The sequence below is a fragment of the Thalia democratica genome, unplaced genomic scaffold (assembly GCF_965202585.1).
Source record: "Thalia democratica unplaced genomic scaffold, ktThaDemo2.hap1.1 HAP1_SCAFFOLD_1280, whole genome shotgun sequence".
Classification (NCBI taxonomy): domain Eukaryota; kingdom Metazoa; phylum Chordata; class Thaliacea; order Salpida; family Salpidae; genus Thalia; species Thalia democratica.
This window is the reverse complement of record NW_028140171.1, coordinates 1-9,687: the sequence shown is the minus strand read 5'-3', so window position 1 is coordinate 9,687 and position 9,687 is coordinate 1. Positions and strand designations below refer to the sequence as shown.

The window sequence follows — 9,687 nt, the reverse complement described above, 5'->3', positions numbered from 1 at the left end:
AGGATACCCAACGGTCTGTAAAGAATCTTAGCACTGAAGTTATTTGTTTACTAGTAATTTAAAGTATTTTTGTAGCGTAACATTTTAGTAGACTTTAACTTAAACATCCTCTGAATGATTTTTTAAATGATTTATTTATCTTCTTTTTTAGTCAAGTTTTATTTTTATAAGTTTGTTATAATTACGAGCTAGAGGTTTGTATACTTTATAGTTTCCAAATTATATTATTTAAAATGTGAACTATCCTTGATAATATTCAAAAATATTATTAATGTAATTTAAAGTGTTGTAGCCATTTTTAAAAGTAAATTATAAGTAGCCAAATAATAGTTAACTTTAGTTTTGTAAAATACATTTTTTAATAAAAAATATAACCAAGTGTTACATACAAAACTTATAAAAATTCAAAAATTTTTATTAGATCTAGTTGCAGTAAAAAAAAGTCGAAAAGAAAAAGACTGGTTTTACTACTTCTTCAAAAAGCAAAAAGAAGGTACAAAAATGTTTTTTTAAGAAAAGCTTTTAGATCTTATCAATTAAAATAAATTAAGTACAGTACCATTTGTTAAAAATTTAAGTAAACATACATTATTCACGATAGACGTACTATAACAGTTTCATGTTAACAAAACTTTCCATTTAAGAAACATTGTCGGTTTTCCGAAAAGTACAAGATAAAATATGTTTTTTACAAAAATACATACTTGTAAACAAATCAAATTTTTTACAAAGTTTTTTTAGTTGTTATTTTTTTAGTATTTAGTAGAAGCTTTTACAAAGTTGTAACAAACAATTCTAAAAGTATTTTTATCATGAAATTTTAATTTTAAAAGTTTTCTCTTAGTTTTGTTGTAAACAAGTTTACTAGTTTATGAATACGATCATTGCTACCCTATTGAATTTTTAATAGCGCATTATTATGTACTTTAAAAAAGCATCTAAAAAATACTTCTAATTATCATAATTGTCTTAGTAAAATAAAACAAAAACACTTTTTACAAAATATATGTAGTAAAACTATTAAATGAATATAGACCTATTACTGCTTGAGTCTTAACTTGCCACGCCTAATTTTCGAAATACTAAGCTTGCATGCTTTGTGTGTGAAAAATATTTCGTTAACCAACTTTATTTTATCTTATAACTAGATTAAAAAGTAGCTCATTTTATAGTATACCATTTTTTTATTATTTAAAACCTTCTTGTTTGTTCTAATTTAGCTTTCTTTATTTTGTTGTTATTTGAAAAGCCTAAAATTCGTTAAAAATCTCAGAACTATAAATGTTTTTGACATTTTAAGGTATAAATCATATAATTGATTTTCTATTTAAATAATTTTAAAAACAAATATACGCTTATATGAACATAAAATCTTTTTATAAAAAATAAGTATAAACGTTTTTACTAGTTCTATTCAGCAAATATTAGTAAGTAAATATACGAAAAGTTGTTTACTTTTCATTAGTGAGTTTACGACTTTTATACTTGTCAATACTTTTAATTAGAAGGTTACGTGAACATTGTATAAATGATTGATTTATTTAACTAAAAGTATAAACACAGGTAATATTTTTAAGATGTTACAAACGCCTTAAACAAAAAAATAAAACATTTTTTTGGAATTTTTATATATATTAAAAAAAAATTAATAAACAATTAAAGTGCAATAAAAGTTTACAAGTTTTGCAGCGATAAATATTTATATTTCTTAAGTGTGAAATGTAAAAAGTAATTAGAATTCTTAGAATTTCTATGGTTTTATGCGATAAACTTACAATTAAAGAAGTTTAAAACAAAATTAATCAAGCTAAAAATTATACTTTTGTTTTATAAAAATGTTATAGTTCTCTATTTAATAGCTTACCTTTAGTACTTATGATATAGTGTTTTATTATTTTTAATTTATTTCTAACTTCTGTTAATAAATCCAATCAGTTAATGTAGTATATAATACATTTAACTTTTATTTTAATTAAAAATTAATCTTATTAGCTTTATCTCTATGAAAAATTGAGAATGTTCTTTTGAGATTATACACTTTTCGAAACTAAAAAAACAATTATAACAAGATGATACAGTTTACTAAAGATATATCTTAATTTATTGTTTTAGGTACAACTGAAAGTAAAGTTTAACTTTTCATTTACTTAATAACTAAAAGCATTTTTTAACTACTTAGTAAGTTGTGCTAGTTTTATATAATTTTTATAATTCAACCGTAAAATCAAAGTCTTATTACATTCATTCATCAGTTTGTAAACTTATAATCATGCTGAAATAATTAAAAATCGTTTTAAGTTAAGAACATCATAAAATTATGTTGTTTAAAACAATTTATTATCTTTTCTATAAATAATTTTTACCTGCGGAAAATATAATTGCACGAGCTTTTTTTAAATTTAAATAAATTAATTCTATATTTTTTACAGAATGCGCAACGTAATCGCAACTCTTCTATTGTTGTTGGCTACGGTAAACTCTCAAGGTTTAATGTTTCATATGTAACTTTTATATGTTCCATTTAAAAGTATAAATATTTCAAAAAAGAAAATATCAGTGTTATGCTTTTTAGGATGTTAGTCTATTTTCTGACTTGAAAGTTAGGTAATTCCCTAGGATGATGTCGCACCAATATCAAAGTGAAAACATTTTATTCGATTTTCAGCTAAAAATTTGTATTTTATAAACATATAAATAAAATTAAACCTATTTATCATAAACTAATAAAACTTAAATATCTAATCGCTTTTATTTGATAATATAAAACGATTATATCAATACATTAATTTATATTGATTACAATATCGTTAAATAATATCGATTAAATATTTTAGTTTATCATAATTGAATTTAATTCTTACTATGTATTTGTAAAGTTTGTTTAAAACAAAGCATCTTTTTAGATTAAACATATTAGGCTTAAAACATTGATTTTTAGCATAGCATTATAGTTAAAAAAGACATCGAGTATAGAACATTTTCACTTTCATATTGGTGTGACAACATCCAAGGGAACTACCAACAACTATTCCTTTCAACTTTAAAAATTTTATATAGAATAAAAAAAATCAACCAATTAACGAAATAAAATGCAATGCTATAAATTTAATCTACTCAAAACAAAGCACAGCAACTTTAATTAAGGCTTTTATAGATGTAGTTGAAGTCGAATGCGGTCAAGATGCTATAACAGCTAAAATTCAAAAAGAAGTAGTTACGTCATCAGGTTACGAAAAGGAAGATATTCATTTAAACGACAACTCTTGTTTGTTTGATGGCGAGGATGGTGAATTTTTCGTGTCTGTCATTAGTCCTCTCACTGGCTTGTGAAACTTACTTTACTGTGCGTTTTGTTAATATTTAAAATCTAACATAAGTTTAATGCAAATAGCAATCAAAGAGCTTGAAATATTTTGTAGTAATATATAAATATAGATATATAAGTTTGTGACATATATAAGTTTGTGTACTAAAAACAGCCTTTACGATATTTGTCCCGACTAAATACCAGAAAGCAAAAATTAATAATCAGCAGCTATACACTTATGATACTAAAAAATATGAATTTAGTATTTTTTATTAAAATAACAAAGATTTAACATCAATCTTTCAAAGTAATAAGCTAAAAAAAATAGTTAAAACTTTAATTTGATTTATGAACTATCTATTAGACAGCTATCTTTTAATGACTTAAAATTTATTTAAAAAATTTCAATGAAAGTATTTATTTAAATTACTGTAGGACTTTGAATTTAGAAAAAAAAGTTTAGCCCTAGGATTTGTTTTTTATATATATTGTTGTACAAAAAGTTCTACCAGATGGATAACAGGATATAAAAAAATCTACATCTGATATCTATAAAGAAACAATTTTGAGACATTTTGTATTCGTAAACAAATTTTTCAGTTTAAACAGAAATTTTAAATTTATCTACTCCAATTTATACACAATTAGGTGTTGGCTATACATATTTAAAATTTTTGATTATATTTGTAGTAGAAGTATAACAATTTTTCAATTTGTTACTTCACCTTCAGTTGAGATTTATATAGTTTTATATTTATATTAATTTTGTGTTATATAGTTTTACTGTATCCCAAAAAGTTATGAAACTAAAACTTATTTAAATACTAATACTATTAGCTGCGCAGCTATACCATTAAATTACGACATTCATAAACTTTCTAAATGTGTTTAAGTTTGAATTTACAAGTCTTAGCTTTCAAAATTCTATAGCTTTTTAGAAATTAGACTTAAATTTGTAACATAATAAGCAATGTTAAAGAAAAACTGTTTTGAAGTAATTAGTTTTGTTTACCAAGTTAAAATTATTTTTGTTTTTATACGGATAACAATCAAGTAACTTATAAGAATTGAAGGTAGAGTAACTTGTAAATAGTGAAAGTTTTTAATTTTATGAACATATGCTTTAACAAATACAATAAAACTCAATTTGTGTTATATAGTGTTGTTTATTGAACGACAAAAAAAAGTTTCAAAGTAGTTGGTCTTAGGACCTGGTGTACGAAAAAACAAAACCTTTCGGTTATCGAGTCGTACACCACTTGGATACTTTTCAACGTCTTGTTCAGGACATTTTGAACTTGACTTTTGATAAATTTTTTTGAAACTAAAAGTATACTAAAATCAATAAGTAGGATGTTTGTTTATGTTTTAACACTTATATACAAGATGTAAACAACATTGTGTTACTTTATTAGTGGTATAAAACATCTTTTATTGTTTACATAACAAGATTTGAATTTAGTTCATTTCTTTAAGTTTCATAAATGATACCACTATAGAAAATTTGGCTTAGGAAGTTTAGTTTTTATTTACTACCTTTTGTAATATAAAAGTTATTGCTTATCATTTTTAATGTCTTGGATTGAATTTATTGTTATTTTTGTGTTGATAATTAGAGTGTTGTTATATCTAACTTTTACTTTTTTGTTTAGTTTACTTTAAAAATATCTTAAACTGGTTAAATTATAAATTCTCAAAACAGGTACATATTTAACTTATAAATTTTTGATTCTAAATTCCTTACTTCTGTTAAAATATTTTTTTAAGAAACAAAAAAGTTTAATAGTCTTTGTTTTAGAATAAAATTGTAAAAGTAAGCCGATTGACTATTTTATAAATAAATTTAAATAGTTAAGTAGTAAAAAATTATAAAGGTTCAAATATATATCTTAAAAAGTTATTTTTTTTATTTAGTATACCTATTAAATTATGAAATTTACCACACAACCAACAACAACAGCATCCGAAAAGACCACGTGTTGTCATTAAAAGTTCTACTACAAACTGCTAAAAAAATAAAAATATTAAAAAAACACAATATATAACTTATACTCGTTTTATACATCTTACAGAGTTTTTTTTTTCTCATTCTAAAAGCCGAAACCGGTTGTAAGTTGTGTGTTGTTGATGATCGTGTGGTAAAGTTCATTATTTATTATTGATGGCGTGAAACATCTCAACTTTGTTTATAGTTGCCGAATAAATACTGTCTAAAAAGTTATTACATCTAAAAGTTTTATTAAAAATATAATTATAAATTAATGACAGTCCAAGTAAGTTGTTATGTAAGACTTGAAAATTGTTTTTAAAAGCTTACATGCTGTCTAAATTTTGATTTTAAATACCGTTTTAGTTAATTATCAAATTTATTTTAAACTTATACTCCTTGTTTACATATATATGTTATAAGTCATTTTTCATACCAAGTTACTAAGTTAAATAGGATACTCATACAAGCAGTTATTTTTGATATTTTTTGAAAATTTAATTGCAAGCAAAAGTATTCTTATAAATTATTTTTTCTATCAAGCCACTTTTCTTTTTTTTTTTGTTGTAGTGTTGTTAGTAAATCAAGTTTTTTGCCTTCTCAAACATACTGGTAGTGTACACTTACTTGATTAATTTAAAAATATTAGCATTACATTTTTGAAAACGAATTTTGAAAAATCGAAATGTAAAAAATACCAATAACTTTCACAAATTTGAGGTGTTTAAGGTAATTATTAATTTTATTTCGTTTAAGATTTTTAAAATCAATAAAGTGTTACTTTATAGCTAACTAAGTTTTTTTCGATACTGTTTTACATTTAGTTTCGTCTATCTGACTCGATGACCGAAAGGTCCTATACACCAAGTCCTTAAACCACATTTTGAGCTTTTTTTTTCGTGCTCTATAAACTACTAAGTAACATAAGTTGATAAGAGTCTGAAATAAGTTGAAAAAAACCTTAGTTTAAAGTTGATAATAATTTTAAAGAAAAAACTTTATTTGTTTAAAAAAAACTAGGTTTAGATAACTTTTATCCAATTTAAATTGTAAAACTTTTTGTTATATTTCACAGGAAGCTGAATTGTAAGTGAAGCGTTTGATTTAAAGTTGAAATAAAATGTTTTTTATAAACTTAGATTTTTTGGAAAGATTTCTATCTCCCAGTAAATGTAAAATTTTATTCTATAAAGTTAAAAAGGGTTTTGTTTAGTCTATAATTCTTTAAATTTTAGCTTGTTTTTTGAAAATGTTTTTAATTAAAAACGTTTTCAAATCTTTTACAGCTTAAAAGGGTTAAGTAAATAAGTGGTGTAGATATATGACCGAGAGGTCATTTTTACACCAGATAATTCGACACTATCTATGAACGTTAAGTTCTTTTTCGTGTTCAAAAAGCTAATAAATAATATTTTAAAACAAGCTTATGAGTAATGCAGTTTAGAATAAGTAAAGCAAATAGCAAACCAAAAGTTAATACAAAATTATCAGTAAAAAGTATATTTTAATTAGTTATTATATGACAGACAAAACTTGGTTGTAAATTTTAATTTTCAAACTTTAAGTGCTCTTGATTATAATACTATTGATTACAGGTCAACGAAACGCATGTTCAATTTACAAACACAATTTCTTCAATGGAAACTGGAAAAACGTATCCGCTAGGTGTTGTTGTAGGACCACAAAAAACAGCAAATGTTCTATCAGCTTTTATTTCGTGCACCTACAGAATTGATCTTCGTGTATCAACTCTATTTTTTCCTAACATTACTGTTATGTAAGTTTTCAATAGATAATTTAGTTAAGCTTACACAAAAGATAAATCTAAATTTTCTTATAAGAAACAAATAGTATATTTATATAAATATTTCGAACCATCACTAGCTGTAGTGAGTTGAAATAAATCTTTATAATTTTTGTTGATACCAATTGAAGTTGAAAACACGGTCAACTCGACTTTGTACCTAAACAGAAAAAGTTTCAAACTCATTTTGAGTTTTTAATTAATTATTAATAATATTTAAAATTGTTCTAACAAATAAAACCAAAAATATATATATACTTACGTTTTAAAGGATTTAGACATTATAGTTTATGCAAAAAGTATTTTTGACTTATCAAAAAAAGTCTAAACTTGTGTTTTAAATTTTTTTTTTACTGGTTTTTATTTTATCAAAGGGTTTATATCGCACTTGTATTTTAACTCTGTTGTTTGAAACAATCAGAATTTAGATAAATATAATTGGAAGTATTAGACGTACAAACTATTAATTTTCAGCTAAAAAAACACTGAATAATTAAAATTCTTCAATTATCATTAAAAATATATACCATTTTCATTTTAATTTTAGACATATATTTAAAAACAAAGTATTTACTACTATGTTATCTAAAACATTATTAACTGATCTAAAAGCTCTTTTTTTTGGCTTTGTTTATTTTAAAACAGTTTAAGACAACATGAATTATACAGAAGTTTTATTTATATAACGAATTTAATAATAATAACTTTGTAGAAACATATTTCTAAAAATGTTTGATATAAAGAAAACATTATCTTTCTGCTTTATGCATCAAGCCTTCCTCAGTATAAGTTCTTATTTATAAAATACAGAACATTTTTAGTACAACTTAAACAAAACAATAAGTTATCTAGTTCATTAAATTATATTCTACTTTTTCACAAATTTTAGTTTAATCTAAAAGCATCAGTTATTAATGCAAAACTTTGCTTTTTTTGCTTTCATAACTGATTCTATTTGCGTCAAAATAAAAGTCATCAATATTGAAAAAAAAAGTCCTTTAATAACAGAATATATATTTTAATCTTTGTGGTCAAAGTAAAGGAAATTGTACTCATTTATAAACAAAAAACAACAGGCTATACTTGTTTCACACTTAAAGTATAGAGATTTAAGTGATTCTCAGAATAGTGTTTATCATATAAATATAACCGAAATTTATTCAAAAGACTCGATTACATGACGTTACTAATGTGTTAGTGAAACTTAAAATTCACTGTATAATACAAAACTTAATTGTTTTTGGGATAATATTATAAATTACTTTATTCAAAGACTTATGTTTAATTTAAATAAAGCCAGTTAAATTAAAGAAGTTGTGGAAATTGGTAGTATTTTAATAGAAATAAGATAACATATACTTAATGAAAAAATTAATACGGTTTTAGTAATTTTAACAGAATATTTAATAAAAAATGTTTTCATTTACTGTATGGTTTTTTCTTAAAGTTTAAGGCTGGTCGTCTTAGGTTTTTATAAAAAATAACTTTTGGAAATGAATTTTGTCTTCCATTTTTTTTCTATTTCGAGCTTTAACTTTTTTTACTTTATCAATTTCTATTTTGTTCTATGTACATAACTTGCATTCATTTTTTAAGTTTTATTTTGCTTTTGTTTTATTAATTTTATCCCGTTTTATGTTGTAATTCATATTTTGATTTTCAGAACTCTAATTATAACCTATTTTTAGTGTTTAAAAAAAAAAAAGTTCATAGGATCACTTAAAGTTTTATACTTTAAGTATAAAACTATTGTAACCTGTTGTATCTTAATGTATTTATGTATATATGTTTTTAATTTAAAAGTACGAAAACTATTATATAAAGTCGAAAAATTATTTAAAATAAATAAAAGTACTGTTTTAAATTTTTCAAACATAAGTTTTGTATGTATACAAAAACTTAAACTAGTTTTTTAACTATAAAGAATTAAAAACAAATGAATTCTGTTTCGATTACTGTTTTGTTTTTGATAACCAGTAAGTAAAAAAAACTACATTAAAAACTAAATGATATTTTAGTGCAGTATTTTTCAATATATATAATAACTTTTGTTTGCCTATGAGCAATAACCACAATATTAATATGGTTTGTTTTTCACATAGTTCAAGCAATTAATAAAAGTAAAAATGCATCTATAATTTTTGGTAACGCATTTCTGAAAAAGTATTTTTAATTGTCATGAAAACTTCTTTTTTTTTGACTATTAGTAATTTTTAAAGTAGCATACTTTTACTAATTTAATTTAAAATAAAATACAGCTCAGTCAAAGCCGAGTTCATATTATTTTATAATTCAGATGACTTTTGCATTTGTCGTCATTTAAAAACTTTTGTATTTTTGTCCTTTTGTCGAGAAAGTTTTGTAAAAAACTTTTATACTACTAATAATATTTTTTTGCCTATAGGAATGTTAGTCATGTGAATTTAAAACAAAAACATATCTCTTTTTTTACGAAGCAATTTGTACCCTTAGTGTTTATCGGTAATGTAACTGTTTATTTTTTAACCTTGAGGGTATACATTAGAAAAGAATTATAAAAATAAGTTTGGAAAATCAGTGTAAATGTTATGTTTATATAAGTTTTTGTAA

At 22.8% G+C, this 9,687-nt stretch overlaps 1 long non-coding RNA gene across 1 annotated transcript; it reads left to right on the top strand.

The window, feature by feature from the left end:
- The first annotated feature begins 425 nt into the window (after nt 1–425).
- LOC145848181 (uncharacterized) lies at nt 426–7,065 on the top strand. The gene is made up of 4 exons (XR_014371777.1): nt 426–493; nt 2,430–2,485; nt 3,155–3,343; nt 6,890–7,065. It is a non-coding gene; the product is annotated as an uncharacterized LOC145848181 (long non-coding RNA).
- Nucleotides 7,066–9,687: the final 2,622 nt, after the last annotated feature.